Source organism: Lepus europaeus, chromosome 2, assembly GCF_033115175.1.
Source record: "Lepus europaeus isolate LE1 chromosome 2, mLepTim1.pri, whole genome shotgun sequence".
NCBI classification, from domain to species: Eukaryota; Metazoa; Chordata; class Mammalia; order Lagomorpha; family Leporidae; genus Lepus; species Lepus europaeus.
Window position 1 is genome coordinate 56,479,682 of NC_084828.1, and position 18,878 is coordinate 56,498,559.

General features: G+C 42.9%; 1 protein-coding gene across 1 annotated transcript in view; it reads left to right on the top strand.

Annotated features, from left to right (window-relative positions):
• The window catches only part of NFKBIZ (NFKB inhibitor zeta), a 33,723-nt gene continuing 14,845 nt past the window's right edge, over positions 1–18,878 (top strand). Inside the window, exon 1 of the mRNA XM_062207437.1 lies at positions 1–59. The gene's annotated coding sequence lies outside the window, so the exon portion shown is untranslated. The remainder of the gene's footprint in view (positions 60–18,878) is intronic.

The following is an 18,878-nucleotide window of genomic DNA, read 5'->3' on the forward strand; positions in this document are numbered from 1 at the left end:
GCTGGAGACAGTTGATTCACTTTTACGCATTTGTATGACTTGACTCTTCGCTCACAAAGGTATATTTTTATTATTTGATATTTAGGAATGAAAAAGTATCTAAATGCTGAATACTCCTATACACCTCCTTTTCCCAGTTCAGATTTATTTTTTTTTTCCCCTTTGGAGTCACTTTCTGATGCCTGAATAGTAATACTTTGGAGTGAAATACTGAGGGGCAGTTTTTCTGGGGAAAGACCATCCGGGATGTGTTTGCAGGTTAGTGGTAGCATGAATGGTGCCTACCCTGAAGGCCCAGGGAAGACTAGGATATTGGTGGAGATGAGTAGACAGGTGACAATTTATCTTTAATCAGTGATGTGGAACTGTGATTCCCACAAAGCAGAGATCTCTTGGGGTTTGATGTGTGGGTTTAGAGGTGTACTTCCCCGCCAAGAGTAAGCATGAAACTGTGTGTTTTTGGAAAAATATATGTCAGGTATTTTATAGCATGCCCTCATTAATTCATTCTGTTGCTTCTACAAAACTAAAATCTATGAATGACCTTTTTTTTTTTTCAGTTTTGCTATGTCTTTTTTTATTTAATGCATATAAATTTTTTCCAAAGTACAGCTTATGGATTACAATGGCTTCCCCCCCCCCCCCCATAACTTCCCTCCCACCCGCAACCCTCCCCTTTCCCACTCCCTCTCCCCTTTCAAGGAATGACCTTTTTATGAATGAATGAAGAAAACCTGCAGTCAGATGACGGGGGTGGACCCCTCCATGGATAACAGTCTGTGTCAAGTGTTTGAATGGGTTTTGTTGGAAGGAAAGCACATTTCTGTGGGTTAGTTTCTCTCCATTGGAATTAGTGACCTGGCTATTGTGACTGAGGCAGTTGTCCTTAGGAGGATGATATTTAGTATGTAAATGTTAAGCATTTGCTCACATATATTCCCATCAATTAAAATGGTGTGTAGAGAAATGCTATCTGGCTGGAGAGGTGACTTTGCCTCTCCTGGACAGTAGGGTGTTTAGGCAGTAAAAGGAGAGAAATCTCCCAGGCTTACTCACCACTCTCACTCTCTGATAGGAAAGTGGACTGACCATGCAGATCTCCCAAAAATGAAAATAGCCCTGGAATCTTTTTATTATTATTATTATTTTGTCTTGGCTTCAGAACACAGTGTCGGATCCACCACACACCTCGCCACCATCTTGCTGCGCATTTGAGGTACCAGCGCTGTCAGTCTGGGATGAATCCTGCAGAACATTACTGGGGGCAGGATTTTCCAGTTGTTCTGAGGCCAGTGAATTGCTCCTGGAAAATCATTTTCTCTTTGGCTCCTAACTGGTGGCCTCTTAATCTCCCTTCCCCCAGGTTAACAGGAAGAGCAGGAGAGTCCAGGATGAATTTCACCTTTTTTGGCCTGTTGCTCAACTCCCCAGGGTGAGAAGGGCACATACCTTAATCAAGTGGGATCCAGGTGTTAACTGGCCTTATAGAGTCAAAGTGGGGAGTTTTCTAAGATTCTTGTGTTTCTTAACCAATTTTTTAAAAAAGAGTTATTCATTTATTTAAAGGCGGAGTTACAGAGAGAGGGAGAGACAGAAAGAGGAAGGGATCTTCTATCCGCTGGTTCACTCCCCAGATGGCCACAAAGGGCCAGGGCTGTGCTGGGCCAAATCCCGGAGCCAGGAGCTTCATCTGGGTCTCTCTTCATCTGGGTCTCCAAGTGCCCATGAGCACTTGGGCCCTCCTCTGCTGCCTTCCCAGGCACATTAGCAAGGCAGCTGGATAGAAAGTGGAGTGACCCATGTTCGAACTGATCCAGACTTGAACTGGTGCCCACAGGGGATGCCGACATCAGAGGCAGCGGCTTAACTCAGTATGGCCTTTCTTAACCAATTTTTAAAGTTGCCTCAAAACTACTAGGAGCTTTACTTATAAGCATGTTGTTACTGTTTCTGGTGAACTAAGATTTTTTTGGTTGCTCAGTTTGCTTTTAAACACATTTGTTGAATTTCCACTATTTTCCAAAGGAGGAGGACACGTGAACACATCTAAGAGGGGAATTCAGCCGGCCGCTGACTGTCAGTTTCAGGGTTATGTAATCTGTGAGAGGCACCAAGAGCCTCCGGTCCCCTCACAGTTTTGGTGAAGAGCTTCATTAAGCCCGCGTGTGTGGTTTCTGATGAAAGCACTTCCTGCTCCTTAAACTTGCGGCTGTCAGTGAGATAAAACACTTTCCTTCCAAACTCAGTGAGTGAAAATATTCTGCTGTTCCTGGGGGAGTTAGTGGATTTTGAATTAACATTTACTAGACACTTGTTTCCGGAGTTGACCAGGAAGATCTCATTTAGTCCTCATCATAGCATTTGAGGTAGGTGTAATTAGCCTTATTATATAGTTGAGATTAAGGCTCAGGATAGAGAAGTTGGCTGAAGGTCCCTGGGGAGTTCAGTAGCAGACTCTGGATTTGCCACCGTGTGATACTAGCACAGACTTAGTGGGGTGAGAGTTAGCTTCTTTCCAGAACTCTAAATTTCCTAGGCTTCTCCCTCTGCTCCAGCTTATGCTTGGCTACCACCTACTCCATGCTCAGACTTGACTGATCAAGGTTTTAGTTGGTAACCACCATAGCCCTTCATTTTTTTTTTTTTAAGATTTTTTTTTATTTATTTGAAAGCAGAGTTTGAAAGCAGAGGAGAGACAGAGACAGGGGTAGATCTTCCATCTACTGGTTCACTTCCCAAATGCGCAGAATGGCCAGGGCTGGGCCAGACTGAAACTAGGATCCAGGGGCTTCTTCCGAGTCTCCCATGTGGGTGCAGGAGCCCAAGGACTTGGGCCATCCTCTGCTGCTTTCCCAGGTGCATTAGCAGGTAGCTGGATTGGAAGTGGAGCAGTTGGGACTTGAACCAGTGCTCATATGGGATGCCAGCACTGCAGGCTTGCACTTTATCCACTAAGTCACAATGCTGGCTCCTAAATCTTCATATTTTAAGATGACCCCAGGAAAATGTTTTAGACTTTGGTTTTTTTTTTTTTTTTTTTTTTTTTTTTGACAGGCAGAGTGGACAGTGAGAGAGAGACAGAGAGAAAGGTCTTCCTTTTTGCCGCTGGTTCACCCTCCAATGGCCGCCGCGGTAGGCGCGCTGCGGCCGCCACACCGCGCTGATCCGATGGCAGGAGCCAGGTGCTTCTCCTGGTCTCCCATGGGGTGCAGGGCCCAAGGACTTGGGCCATCCTCCACTGCACTCCCTGGCCACAGCAGAGAGCTGGCCTGGAAGAGGGGCAACCGGGACAGGATCGGTGCCCCTACCGGGACTAGAACCCGGTGTGCCGGCGCCGCAAGGCGGAGGATTAGCCTGTTAAGCCACGGCGCCGGCCGTTTTAGACTTTGAAGAGTGGAATCTATGGCAATGGCTGGGTGAATGTTTTGGAGAGAGACATCCTCTTACTTATTAGCCACTTTTGGGTGTAACAGCAAGGATTATAAAAGACAGGGAGGTTTCCTGCTACCTGTTTGCCTTGCTCCTCTCAGGATGTTTCCTTCCATACTGGAAAGCTAAGTGCTGGAGGAACATTCCTCTGCCGAGGGGCCCACTGCTGCTACTTCTGAAGAGGGAGTCTCAGGCACCTGACAAACCCATCACCTGTCCTCTGCCATCCCTGCTATTGCAGAATGAGTCAACGAACCCCTTGAAGTAACTTCTTTCAGAGGTCATCCCCAGGATAGAAATTTGCATCTCTGGTGATTTAAAAAAAAAAAAAACTTACCAAATTGCTTCCTAATTTGCATTTCCTATAAGCTCAAAGGTATCACATGAGTGATAGTATAAATCTACTTGGTTGGCTAAAAATAAAATTCTCTGATGAGTTAAGAAAGAAATTTAAGATTTGTCTTTTACCACATTGCTTCTCCGTTTCTGTACTGAAGAATCACCTAAAGATCGTGTTGAGTACAGATCTGTTTCAGCAGATCTGGGTGGAGCTGTGATTCTGCCTTTTTAACAAGTTTCCAGGTCATGCTGATGTTACTAGCTTAAGATGCATCTTTTGGGCTGGCGCCGCGGCTCAATAGGCTAATCCTCCGCCTTGCGGCGCCGGCACACCAGGTTCTAGTCCTGCTTGGGGCACCGTCTGTCCCGGTTGCCCCTCTTCCAGGCCAGCTCTCTGCTGTGGCCAGGGAGTGCAGTGGAGGATGGCCCAAGTGCTTGGGCCCTGCACCCCATGGGAGACCAGGATAAGCCCCTGGCTCCCGCCATCGGATCAGTGCGGTGCGCCGGCCGCAGTGCGCCAGCCGCGGCGGCCATTGGAGGGTGAACCAACGGCAAAAAGGAAGACCTTTCTCTCTGTCTCTCTCTCTCACTGTCCACTCTGCCTGTAAATAAATAAATAAATAAATAAAAAGATGCATCTTTTGAATAGAAAAATTATAAGGCATCTTAAGTTTCAGTCAATAAGAAACATTAAGGGATTTTTCTATAAAATAGGCAATTGTCATTTTTTAAAAAAAAGATTTATTTATTTATTTATTTGAGAGATAAAGTTACAGAGGAGAGACAAGAGAGAAAGGTCTTCCACTTCTGGTCCACTCCCAGTGGCTGTAATGGCCAGAGCTGAGCTGATCCGAAGCCAGGTGCCAGGAGCCTCCTCCAGGTCTCACACACTGGTGCAGGGACCCAAGGACTTGGGCCATCCTCCACTGCTTTCCCAGGCCATAGCAGGGTGCTGGATAGGAAGTGGAACAGCTGGGTCTTGAACCGGCACCCATATGGGATGCTGATGCATTAGACTAAGGCAGAGGCTTAGTCTACTATGCCACAGTGCCAGCCCTGGCATATGTGATTTTATTATGTGTAAAAATAAATTCCTGAGGTCGGTGCTGTGGTGTAGTAGACCAGGCTGCTGCCTGCAGTGCCAGCATCCCATATGGATGCTGGTTTGAGTCCCAGCTGCTGCACTTTTGATCCAGCTCTCTGCTATGGCCTGGAAAAGCAGTGGAGGATAGCCCAAGTGCTTGGGTCCTTGCAATGGTGTGGGAGACCCGGAAGAGGCTCCTGGCTTCTGCTCCTGGCTTCAGATAGGTGCAGCTCCAGCTGTTGTGGCCATTTGGGGAGTGAACCAGCAAGTGGAAGGCCTTTTTATCTCTCTGCCAATAAATAAATAAATAAATAAAACTTAAAAAAATTGCCATATTATATTAAATCATGGTAATTCCACATTCCCTAAAGACAAGGGTATTAAACATCAGAATTTTATTAATCACCTAGATGTTATACAATGCCAACTTCCAGATATTTGGAGATATTAAAAATGAATTTTTAAAAAAAAATTTTTTTTTTGACAGGCAGAGTGGACAGTGAGAGAGAGAGATAGAGAGAAAGGTCTTCCTTTTTGCCGTTGGTTCACCCTCCAATGGCCGCCGCGGTAGGCGCGCTGCGGCCGCCACACCGCGCTGATCCGATGGCAGGAGCCAGGTGCTTCTCCTGGTCTCCCATGGGGTGCAGGGCCCAAGGACTTGGGCCATCCTCCACTGCACTCCCTGGCCACAGCAGAGAGCTGGCCTGGAAGAGGGGCAACAGGGACAGAATCTGGTGCCCCGACCGGGACTAGAACCCGGTGTGCCGGCGCCGCAAGGTGGAGGGTCAGCCTATTGAGCCACGGCGCCGGCCAAAAATGAATTTCTTTTAATATTGTTATAGGGCTTTTAGTTGCATTCCAGTATTGAACAGTGTATGTGTATCTTCAGTTTCTGGTTGCTTCAAATTTTCTTTTTGTGAGAGCAACCATTCTGTTGAATGGCAGATACATTAGCTCATGTACTCTCAAACAGGTTGATATTATCACTAAGAGGACAAAAAATGGAATCTTTGGGGAAAAATATATATTTTTTTATTTTGACAGGCAGAGTGGATAGTGAGAGAGAGAGACGGAGAGAAAGGTCTTCCTTTTTGCCATTGGTTCACCCTCCAATGGTCGCTGCTGCCAGTGCATCTCGCTGATCCAAAGCCAGGAGCCAGGCGCTTCTCCTGGTCTCCCATGTGGATGCAGGGCCCAAGGACTTGGGCCATCCTCCACTGCCTTCCCGGGCCATAGCAGAGAGCTGGCCTGGAAGAGGGGCAACCGGGATAGAATCCGGCGCCCCAACCCGGACTAGAACCCGGTGTGCCGGTGCCGCAAGGCGGAGGATTAGCCTGTTAAGCCACGGCGCCGGCCAGGGGAAAAAATCTTAAACATTGCAGTGGTTTGTGGCTCTTCAAAAGGCCATGATACATAAACAGATAAGGAGTATGTCTGTGGTATTAAACTTTCATGAGGGGATGATTAGAAAAAACTGTCTAGAAAGGTCCCTCAGGGATGCTATCGTGAAAGAAAGTCAAGAAACATCTCTGTAAATGCTCTACAAGCACTTACCCAAGTGAGGTCAAAAGACTTTTTTCCTCTGGTCTGTTGTCTATGTCTCAGTTTGTGTCTATATCATTGTCATGGATTTAAAAAGTATTACCTGCCAGGGAAGGAATGATTTCTTTTTCTCATATTTCTTTATTTCAGGAAACTTTTCTTCTATTATATCTTAAATGTCTTAAACATATTTAAAAAGTTGTAAAATATACATGGAAAAATTTACCATCTTTACTATTTCTAAGTGTGTAGTTAAGTAGCATTAAATACGTTCATAGTACTCTACAACCATCAGCACCTGTATCTGCAGAAGTGTTTCACCTTCCCAACCTAAAACTCCATGTCCATTAAACAATGACTCCCCTTTCCTCCATCCCCCAACCTTTGGGAGCCATCATTCTACTTTTTGTCTCTATGTATTTAATGACTTTAGATGCTTCGTATAAGTTGAATCATACAATATTTGACCTTTTGTAACTGGCTTATTTCATTTAGCATATTTTCAAGATTCATGTTACAGCATATGTCAGAATTTCCTAGTTTTTAAAGGTTGAATCTGTTCAGGACACTTGAGTTAACTTTTGGTTCTCGTGGTTATCCTGTGAACACAGAAGTTACAAGTATCTGTTTGAAGTCATGATAGGTAAACACCCAGAAGTGGAATTGTTGGATCATATGGTAAGTCTATGTGTAATTTTAACTGTCGTACCATTTTTCACATTTGCTGCACCATGACATTTCTTTTAACTGATTTTGTGCAGTGTTTGGTGGAGTGCAGTGATTAAGTGTGTATACCATGAGGTTAACAGAAAGTGATAGGAACTTCAGAGTTAATAATTTGCTGAGTGATTCAGCACCAACAACTATTAAAACAGCCGCTCCTACCAACTCACCCTTGTGTGTCTGCAAGCCACAGGGCACACACTTGTAAAGAAGTGCATGTTGGGGAATGCTTCCTATGAGAATTATTGAGGTAATGCACATAGATGCCATATTGTTTGGATCCATTTGAAAATTTGGACTACTTGCTGTGGAATTCCACCTTTAGAAGGAGGCCTGCCAGGGATTTACAAAGCCTAGACTACAGAGGCGATCCCTAGATGTGGGATAAGGCCCTGCGAATGAAGATGGCTTGAGAACACCTGGAGGATAGTTGTGTGAGTTCTGTTTTTGTCCTTCTTTCCTCCATACTTATTCTCTCACCTTTTTAGGGTAGTACATGGGCATTCTATGAATGTTGGTTGAATTATTTTCTAATCATAATAGCTGTGGAAAACTATTATGAAGACTAGTGCTTTCTATTTTGTGTCTCTACTAAAGGCAAAAGAGGTGGATGGCCAGGGTTAGAGTAAACTCAAAGTGATCACTGGGCAAGGGTGCCCAATTTACCCTCAGCATCTCTAACACTATGATGGGTGAACTCGGCCTCTCTGCAAGATGGCAGAGGTTGTTGTGTCATGGACCTTACCTGCCCTACCCTTGTGCAGTCATGTTTCCTATCTTTTATTATATTAAAAAAAAAAAAACAAGAAAATAATTTGGTTTGTTTACCGGTGGTGTTGAGCAGCATCCATCATTAAGATAAGAAAGGGATTCTTAAGCAGCTCTAATTAAAAAAACAAAAACAAAAACAAAAAACTAGAGCATTGTGCCAGAATTGCAGCCAAAGCATTTGTAAGAGGCAGGAGGTGGAATGATATTGGGAGCGTGCTCTGTGTCTACCTTATACCTTGCTTATCTTTATCAGTTATCCACATTTCATGGCTGTTCATTTTGGAATCCTTTCTTCAAATGCAAACGGCCATTTAAGAAGGGTTCCCAGCATGATGTGATTTAAAGTTGGTACCTTGCTTGAAGTTTTACAGGGCGAAAAGGGCACAGAGACTTCCTGGATCAGATTGCAAATAAGGAGTAAGAGCTGTCCAGGGAACTGACTGTAAACCTGAAAATTGATCTCAGTGCCTTCCCTGGTTTCCTTGTTTCTGTTCTTGGTACTTCCCCTCCTCTCAATCTCAAAGCCTGGGAGTTACCTCCAGTTCTCCTCACTTTGTTTTCAGTCCCTTGCCAGGCCTATGGGTTATATATCTGAAATATTTCTCTAAACAATTCCTTCTTTTCCATTCTCATGGGCAACACTTCAGTTGCACAGTGTCCTGATCACCTACACACAACTGCTGCTTCTGGTCATGTTTTCACTCTGTTCAAAAACCCTGAATAGGAGCCAGTGTTGTGGTGCAGCAGGTTAAGCCTCTCCCTGCAACACTGGCATCGAATATGGGGCCAGGTTCAAGACCCAACTGCTTCACTTCTGTTCCAGCTCCTGCTAATGATCCTGGGAAAGCAGTGGAAGGTGATCCCTGCACTCATATGGGAAGAAGCTCTGGGCTCCTAGCTTCGGACAGGTCCAGTTAGTAAACAGTCTTAGAGAAGTTAATTAAAGCTAGGTTATTAGGTGCAAGGAGCTGCCATAATACAATACCATAGACTGGGTCTTAGGCAACATTCATTTTCTCACTGTTGTGGAGACTGGATGGCCAAGTTCAAAGTGTTGGTAGGTTTGGCTTCTCCTAAGGTCTCCTTGACTTGTACATGGCCACCTTCTCACTGCGTCCTCAGATGGCCTTTTCTCTGTGCATGTGCATCCCTGATGTTTCTTCTTATAAAGACACTGATCAGATTGTATTAGGGCTTACCACAATAGCTCATTTTAATGATTTATTTTTTAAAATTTATTTATTTCCTTTTTTTTTCTAAATATTTTTAAAATATTTATTTATGGGGCTGGTGCTGTGGCGCAATAGGTTAACACCCTGGCCTGAAGTGCTGGCATCCCATATGGGCGCTGGTTCAAGACCTGGTTGCTCCATTTCTGATCCAGCTCTCTGCTATGGCTTGGTAAAGCAGTAGAATATGGCCAAGTCCTTGGCCCTTGCACCCACATGGGAGACCAGAAGAAGCTCCTGGCTCCTGGCTTCGAATCGGTGCAGCTCTGGCCATTGTGACCAATTGGGGAGTGAACCATCAGGTGGAAGACCTCTCTCTCTCTCTCTCTCTCTCTCTCTGCCTCTCCTTCTCTCTCTGTGTAACTCTGACTTTCAAATAAATAAATATTTTTAAAAAGATTATTTATTTAAAAGGTGGAGTTACGGAGAGAGAAGGAGAGAGAGAGAGAGAGAGATATCTTCCATCAGCTGGTTCATTCCATAAATGCCATAACCACCAGGTCTAGACCATGCTGAAGCCAGGAACCAGGAGCCAGGAGCTTCCTCCAGATCTCCCAAATGGGTGCAGGGACTCAGGGACTTGAGTTGTCTTCTTCTGTTTTCCCTGACACATTAGCAGGGAGCTAGATTGGAAGTGGAGCAGCCAGGAGTCAAACCAGCGCCCATGTGGGATGCTGGTGCTGCAGGCTATGGTTTAACCTACTGCGCCACAGTCTCAGACCCTAATGACTTCTTTTTAAGATATTTATCTACTTATTTTCATCTACTTGAAAGGTAGAGAGAGAGAGAATCTTCTGTCTGCTGGTTCACTTTCCAATGCAACAGCCAGAGGTTGGGCCATGCTGAAGCTAGGAGCTCTGAACTTCATCTTTGTCTCTCCAATGGGTGGCAGGGGCCCAAGCACTTGAGCCTTCTTCTGCTCCCTCCCAGGATTCATTAGCAGAAATCTGGTTGGGAAGGGGAGCAGCTGGGACTTAAAGCAGCAACCCTGTATGGGAACTGGGCATCCCAAGCAGCAACTTAACTGCTGTGCCACAAAATCCACTCCTAATTACTTCTTTTTTTAAAAAATTTTATTATTTATTTGAAAGGCAGAGTTACAGAGAGGCAGAGGCAGAGATAACGAGGTCTTCCATCCATTCCCCAAATAGCCGTTACAGCCAGAGCTGTGCCAATCTGAAGCCAGGAGTTTGAAACTTCTTCCGGATCTCCCACATGGGTGCAGGGGCTCAAGGACTTGGGCCATCTTCTACTGCATTTCCAGGCCACAGCAGAAAGCTAGATAGGAAGTGGAGCATCCCGGACTGGAACCAGCACCCATATGGGATGCTGGAACTGCGGGTGGAGGCCTCACTGGCTACGCCACTGTGTCAGCCCCCTAATTATTTCTTTAAATGCCTTGTCTTCAAATAATTACAGTCTGAAGTACTGGGGGTTAGGGCTCCAGTGTATGATTTTTTGGGGGGAGAGAGACACAATTCAGTCTATAACACATAGATTTGCTGTAGCTGGATTTTTGAAGATGTGAAAACAAATCATAGGAAATTATTTTGATGTGAGTGGTCAAAGGGACCCATTGTGACTGAGCAGCTGAGTACCTGAAACAAACTTCCTAAACAAACTTCTAACTGCTCTTTAACTTGATGGTGTGAGAATGAGTTTTAAGGCATGGATAGGTCCCATTTGGAAAAGGAACTACTAGGACATTTCATAGTGAGATGAATGAGCAGAAAGCGTCAAATCTGTAAGCCCTCAAGAGGTTTCTGTGAACATGGAGATAGCCTTTGGGCAGGACAGAGAGGTTATCTGGTGAGTTTGGTTTTAGATCTCTTGATTAGAATTAGAATTCAGAGAAAAGGCCAGAGCTACAGATAGAAATCTAGTCTTTGTGTAAGTCATGGATGGATCTGTGGAAGTAAGCTTGCTCAGAGTTCAAAAAGGACAGCAGACAGGAATTCTTAGGTCTTAGACTGGTTTGTTGTTACACAGGTTTGGAAGACAATAGGAAACTTTGTAGGTCCTCTTTAGCTAAAATAGCATTTTGGCTTTTTTCCTTTAACCTTGCATTGCTTCCCTTTATACTATATTATTAACAACTGGCATTGTATTGTATAGCTATTTGATTACTGTCTTTCTTTCCCAGGAGAATGTAAGTCCATGAAGGGACAGACTGCCTTATTGGTCATTATTGTATTCTTGGTACCTGGAAGAGTATCCAGAACATCATAAGTGCCCAATAAATACTTGAATTTTTTTTATTTGAAAGGCAGATATATATATATGTATATATACATATATATATACACACACACACACACACACACACACATATATATATATATATATATACACATAGAGAGAGAGAGAGAGGGAGAGAGAGAACTTCCATCTGCTAATTCACTCGCCAAATGGCTGCAAAGGCCGTATGGGCCGATCCAAAGCTGGGAGCCAGGAACTTCTTCCAGGCCTTTCACATGGGTGCAGAGGCCCAAGTACTTGGGCTGTTTTCCACTGCTTTCCCAGGCAAATTAGTAGGGAGCTGGACCGGAAGTGGAGCAGCCAGGACTCAAACTGGTGCCCATATAGGATGTTGGCACCACAGGCGGTGGCTTTACCTGCTTTGCCACAGCACCAGCCCAATATATAGTTTTTTAATTTAATGATTTATTTTATTTATTTGAAAGTCAGAGATACAAAGGCAGAGAGAGAGAGAGAGAGAGAGAGAGAGAGGTCTTCCATCCGCTAGTTCACTCCCCAGATGGATGCAACGGCCGGAGCTAGGCCCATCTGAAGCCAGGAGCCAGGAGCTTCCTCCAGGTCTCCCAACATGCGTGTAGGGGCCCAAGGACTCAGGCCATCTTCCACTGCCTTCCCAGGCCGTAGCACAGAGCTGGATCGGAAATGTAGAAGCTGGGACTGGAACCAGCGCCCATATGGGATGCCGGCACTGCAGGCGTCGGCTTTAGTAACTTAGCCACAGCGCTGGCCCCAATAAATAATTTTTAATAAATCTATGAATAGGTGAATTTTTATGATCAATAGAATTTAGATTGATAATTAAATTGCTGGATATTTTCTTTTTATGTTAAAATAAAATTTGTTTTTCAACAAATGTCTTTTGATAATGAACAGTCACATGTATTTGAGTCTCAAAACATCTAACATAAAACTTTGTTTTGTTTCTATCTGTGCTTTCCCTTGTGTTTTCCCCCAGTCAAGACCCCGAAGGTCCTCCTCTGCTACAATTTTTTTTTTTTTATGAGGAAGTAGATGTGACTTTGAAAATCCAGGCATTGTGACAGTCTGGTTACTCTTTGAGATTCTCTGTTTACGTTTACTTCTTTTGGTTATCATTATTTGTGAAGTTCTTGGTGTCTGTCTGGTCTCTTTTCCTGATGCTCACCATTCCAGTCTCATTGTACCTTATTGAGCAATAGTAGTCTGTGCAAACATAGGAAGTCTATTGCTCTTCAGGAGGACTGCTAGTTATGGCTTTGTGTGGTAGTGTTGTCACAAAATGCAATCTTAGGGTGGGCATTTAAAGCAAGTCCACACTCCTTTTTTTCTAGGGAATCATAATCAAACAGAAATCTGAATCTACTGACATTTTATATGGAGTGAAGACTCATTACATCTAACTTCCTTTTTTCATAGTCTGAGGGGACTAAATAGCACCAGAATTATGGGGTAAAGTAATTTGAAGCAGTGATTCTCCAGCAAATGGGAAATTCCTCTTTAAAGGACCATATCAATCACTGCAGAAGTGCTTTCAAGGGCCATAGATCATTTTTAAGTTTATAGTGGGCACAGAGCACCTTTCTGACAGGAGCATGTCCTATGGATCAGGTGTGTTATAGGAAAAAAAGGTTGAGAATCACTGATCAAATATTGAGGATTTTGAACACAAAACTAATATTGACTTTGTTTCTTTCTGTCATCTACTCTTTATTGCAGGGTTGCTTTTTTGGTTTCCCAGGCCCTTTTTGTTAGAATTTTGGGGCCAGTGTTGTGGCACGGAGGTTTAAGCCATCGCTTGTGATGCCTGCATCCTATGTAGAGTCAGAGTGCTGGTTTGAGTCCCAGCTGCTCCACTTTGGATCTAGCTTCTTGTTAATGTGCCTGGAAGATAGCCCAAGTGCTTGGGACCCTGCCACTCATGTAGGAGAATGGCATGGAGTTCCTGGCTCCTTGCTTGCTTCAGCCTGGTTCACCCCTGACTATTGTGGCCATTTAGGGAGTGAGCCAACAGGTAGATGATCTCCCCCATTCTCTCTCTCTCTTTTGTCTCTCCCTCTCTCTCTGTTGTTCTGCCTCTCAAATAAATAAATAATAAATAGATCTTTAAAACCTTCTATAGAAAGAATTTTCTGCAGAGTAACAGGGCACGTCTAAAATCCAGAATGAGATTAAGAGATGACATTTTGAACGTGCTTGTTTAGAGATAGAGAAAAAATAGAAGGGTGTTGACAGGAGAACCTGTTTATTGGACCTCATGGCCTCATGGAATTGTTAGTTATAATAATTTTCTGACTTAGAAATTATATACTTAGGGGTCAGTGTTGTGGTGTAGCGAGTAAAGCTGCCATCCCATATGGGCACTGGTTCATGTCTCGGCTGCTCTGCTTCTGATCCAGCTCCCTGCTAATAGCCTGGGAAAAGCAGTAGAAGATGGCCCAAGTACTTGGACTCCTGCCACCCTTGTGAGAGACCTAAATGGTCCCCAACTCTTCCATTTGGATGGATAATTTCTTTCTCTCTGTATCTCCCTGTCTCTTTCTCTGTAACTCTGCCTTTCAAATAAATAAATAAACCTTAAAAAGAAAGAAATAATACACTTGTGATTTTTTAAAAAAATACATTGGGCTTTTTCCAAATGAATCTGTACAAATATGAAAGTACTTTGGGAGGTGAAAATGCTATGCAGACATAAGGTATGACTAACAGGTTTCAGTATAGTCTGTAAATAATCCTATCTTGCTTCCTTTAGCTGCAGATACACAGTAGGAGGAATATTTACTCAATGGTCATAATTTATGGGAATGAGAAGGGAACTAACACTATATGTCTGCATCAAGTACTTTACATATGATTTTAACAGTTTGCTAAAGGTCCTAGTAACCTCATTTATAGGTGAGTAAACTGAGGTTCAGAGGTTAAAGGACTTCTCCAAGGCCACATGGCTGGTAAAGGCTAGACCTGGGCTTATGGGCTTTAAAGCCATGACACTCTAGTGTCTCTAAGGCTTTTGGTTAAAGTGGGATTGGCAACCTTTTCCTATTAATGGGCCAAATAGTAAATATTTTGGGTTTAGTGAACCAAGAGGCAAAATGGAGGTTATCATGTATGCATATTTATATGACCATTTGAAATGTAACCATTTAAAATGTGAAAGTGCTCTGCCCTTTTGGACAAAGCTCACCTACATAATTTTGTTGGTCAATTAGGGATAAAAACCATCATTATAAATAGAACCATATGAGCTAAGAACAATTTTCAGGGGGAATTTTAGGAAAGCACACTTGGTTCCTGTGGATGTTTTGTGTGGGTTTTGATCATTACTTGTTAAAGCATGTGGTACACCAAGCAGCCCTTCAGACCAACCCCAAACATTACTCCATGGTATGTATCATATGGTATTGTGTGAGTTATATATGCATTAATAGTATATGAATATTTGATCAAGTGGAAAAAACTTTTCTTTAGAAATGAATGGTAAAGAAGACAAATTTGTATTGTTTTCAAGTTTACATACTTGGATTTCTTCTGGGCTGGCAATGGCAAGATAAATTGCTAAGAATGTACTGCAGAGTACTTTAGCACTGCTATGATTGTAAAGCATGTTGGACTGGGGTGTTTGACTATGTGATCTGGCTTTGCCTAAGGTGCCTCTTCTGTCCAACCGTCAGAGGACAGGCCTTCGGTAGGATTCCTTTTCTTAGTGGATAACTCACCTTATAGGTGCTCAGAAAATATCTGTGGGACAGAATAATAAATGGCAGCCTTTTAGACACTGTCATGCAACAAGTGCCAGAGAGATGTCTCCAGATCCCCCAGATTTGCTTTGACACAATCAGAATGCTCTGCTTGTGAGAGAGGTAGGTCTTGGACATCTGCCAGTCTAAGAATATTGGCCTTGAAGAGAGGAATCCTTAGACCTTGTTGTAGGTGTGGCATGCTGATGGTAGTCTCTGAGGATGAACTTTAACTGGGTAAGCCTGGGTGGGAGAGGGAGTAGGAGGAGGAGGAGGAGTGGGAGTGAGATGAATAGAGATTCCCTTTCTGCTAGTTCATTCCTCAAATGCCTGCAACAGCCAGGGTTGGACCAGGCTGAAGCTGGGAATAGGGAACTGAATCACGGTCTCGTCACACAGGTGGCAGGGACACAGGTAGCAGACATTACCTGCTGTCCCACAGGGTGTGCATTACCAGGAAGCTGGAATCAGGAGCAGGGTAGGAACTCAGCCACTCTGATATGGGATGGGGACATCACAACTGGTATCTTAATTGCTGCATCAAACACCTGCCGCAACTTTTTATATTTTGATACAGTAAGACATGTTGCTCTGTCTTGCACTTCAAATGAATTTTTTTTACCCATGTGTGATCTTGTATTGTTCTTTTGGAAAATATTACTTAATTAAGTTGGGCTGATTTTTCCTGATGTCATATTTCTTCGTATCAACAAAATCAGATTTCTTACTAAAACATTACCACTGACATCCTCAAAAAAATCTTCAAGTATTTGGCAGCTCTCAAGTCAGGATACTTCTTTTAATTAAAAATTTTTATTTGATTTATTTAATTTTTACATATTTACAGGGTTCAGTGTAACATTTCAGTACAGGTATATAATGTGCACTCTCTCCCTCCCTTCTTTGCTCCCAAATAAATAAATAAATTTTTAATTGGACCTAAATGATACATACATATTTACATCTATGTCTGTATAAAAAGTTCATTTGTATGGTTTCAGTTTCCATACTTCATATACCCTTTAAAGAAGTTTCACAAAATTCTGATTTTCATTTGGCAATGGATAGTATAATTTTCCTTATCATGAAAAATTTATTTTGTTCATTAAAAAATGAAAATCTGGCCAATACTTAAGTCTGAATAACCATAGTTTGTCAAGTAAAGTTGGTATTCCATGAAAAACAGTGGCTAGTTCAGCTCACAACTCAAAGGATATTTCTTTTATTTATTTAAATTTGAGACATGTTTTGCATATTTATAGGGTTCAGTGTGACATTTCAGTACAGAATGTGTAATGATAAGATCAGTGTAATGGGCATATTCATAACTTCAAACATTTATTACTTTGTGTTAGGGACATTCAAAATCTACTCTACTAAATTTGAGAGAGAAAGATCCCATCCACTGGTTCACTCCTGAAATGTCTGCGGTGGCTGGGGTGGGCCAGGTGGAAGCCAGGAGCCAGGAACTCAATACAGGGCTTCTACATGGACAGCAGGAACCTGAATGCTTAAGCCATCACTGCTGCCTCCAAGGTTTGGAATTAATAGGAAGCTGGAATTGGGAACTGGAGCTGGAACTCAAACTCAAGTACTCCAATATGGGATATGGGCATTTTAACCAGTGTCTTAATTGCTAGGCCAAAAGCCTCCCTTCTATTAGCTATTCTGAAATATACAAGTAATTGTTCTCGACCATAGTTGTCCTATCAAGCAGTATTTGATTAGAATAAATGGCAAAGTCATATTGCTCAGCCTAACAGACAAATGCTTTTCCTTGACACAACCCTCATACTTCAGGATGCAACACAAACTTTTATGCATGTTATTAAAAGGTACATAGCTGTATTTCAAGGATTCAGATTTAATAAAATTAATAATCATTACTGATTCATCTTGGATTTTCTTAAGTGTAACTGGCTCTTTTTTCCTTTCTACAAGTGTGTGGTGGTGAAAAATACAGTGAACACTAGTTCATTTTACTGCCTCTGCCTTGATTTGTTTTAAGGCACCAGCAGTTTTAACCACTATTCTTTTTGTGTCCTCGTTGTAAGTGTCAAACACAGTTGTTCCCAGGTAAATGATGAAATGCAAGTTATTGTACACTTTGATTGCTTCAGCACCGTTTGTGTTTGCTCTCAAGCATTCAAATAAAAGATCTTTGATGATTAGCTGGTGCTGATAGCAGATAAATATAAAAGTATCTAGTCCATACAGTTTATAGTCTATTTCTAAGGCAAAAATGTAATTCTGCAGACAAGTTATGTTTGCAGTTAAATGTTTAATTCACTGAATTACTTTATCATTACAAAGTGGCAGTGCAGTGATTTTTTTTTTTTTAATAGAGCTCCAATCTGCAGGCTCACTCCCCAAATGCCTGCTGGCTTACCCCTGAATTCCACAAAGGACAGGACAGGTCCAGCTGGAGCCAGGAGCTCGGAATTCAATCCAGGTCTCCCACATGAATGGCAAGAGACCTGCTGTCTCCCGGGGTCTGCACTGGCAGGAAGCTAGAATCCAGAACCAGGGCTGTGTATCAAACCCAGGCCTTCTGACATGGGGAGACTACGAGATACAACCAGTGTCTTAACTGCTGGGCCGAATGCCCATCCACAGTGATTTCACTTGGTGACTTTTCATCTAGAACACATTGAGAAAATACACTGTACCAGGCTTTATTACCCATTCACCTATGATCTCTTCTGTAAGATAGTGGTATCTTACCCTATAAGCTACTAGGTTTTCATTTCAAGTTTGAAAAGTTGTTTCAACAATTTTTAGCTTTTCAAAAGTTTAGTACATTTTAAAATTCAGTTCCTTTCTTAAAACTTTGGTTTCAAAATGGTGTTATAACTGGCACCATAAAACTATTAAAAATGTTCTGTTGCATAAGATACAATAAGGTAAATTATTAACATATGTAAAGCCAAAGGAAAACAGCATTGCCATATTTTTATTTACTTCAGTTTCTTCCAGTGACTTTGGAATAAATTTCTCCTTTTGATAAGTCACTGAACTCTCTGATGTCATTTTCATCTGTTTCAATATCTTTAAATGTAGACAGGACATCTGAGCCTTGAGGAAACAAGTCTTCTAATCTCCCCCTTTTAAACAAAAGATTATTCCCAATCAGATGAACAAGGATTTTAATCTCTTCTCTACCTATAATGAGTAGTGTGACTTTGGACAGATTCTCAAAGCTCCACTTTCCATATACAGTTTTTGTGTGCTGGCAATCTCGGAGTGGCTTTGGGAGTTCTGGCTCAAGGTTCCTCATCAGATTACAGATGTTGGCCTGTGCTGTAGTCAGCTGAAGGAGTGATGTGGGTTGGAGGATCTGCTTTCAAAGTAGGTCATTCATGAGGAGGTTGGACTGTTGGCTTTTGTTGACTATTCCAGAGTGTCCTCATGACATGGTGACTGCATTCCCAGCTCCCAGAGTTGAGTGTTCAACCAAACTTGATTAGGGAAATGTCAGTGTCATACCGTTCAACCTAACAGACTAATGGACCTTATATTTCTTTTCTTTTTCTTTTTTTTTTGGACAGGCAGAGTGGATAGTGAGAGAGAGAGACAGAGAGAAAGGTCTTCCTTTTTGCCATTGGTTCACCCTGCAATGGCCGCTGCGGACGGCGCATCTCGCTGATCTGAAGCCAGGAGCCAGGTGCTTCTCCTGGTCTCCCATGCGGGTGCAGGGCCCAAGGACTTGGGCCATCCTCCACTGCCTTCCAGGGCCATAGCAGAGAGCTGGCCTGGAAGAGGGGCAACCGGGATAGAATCTGGCGCCCC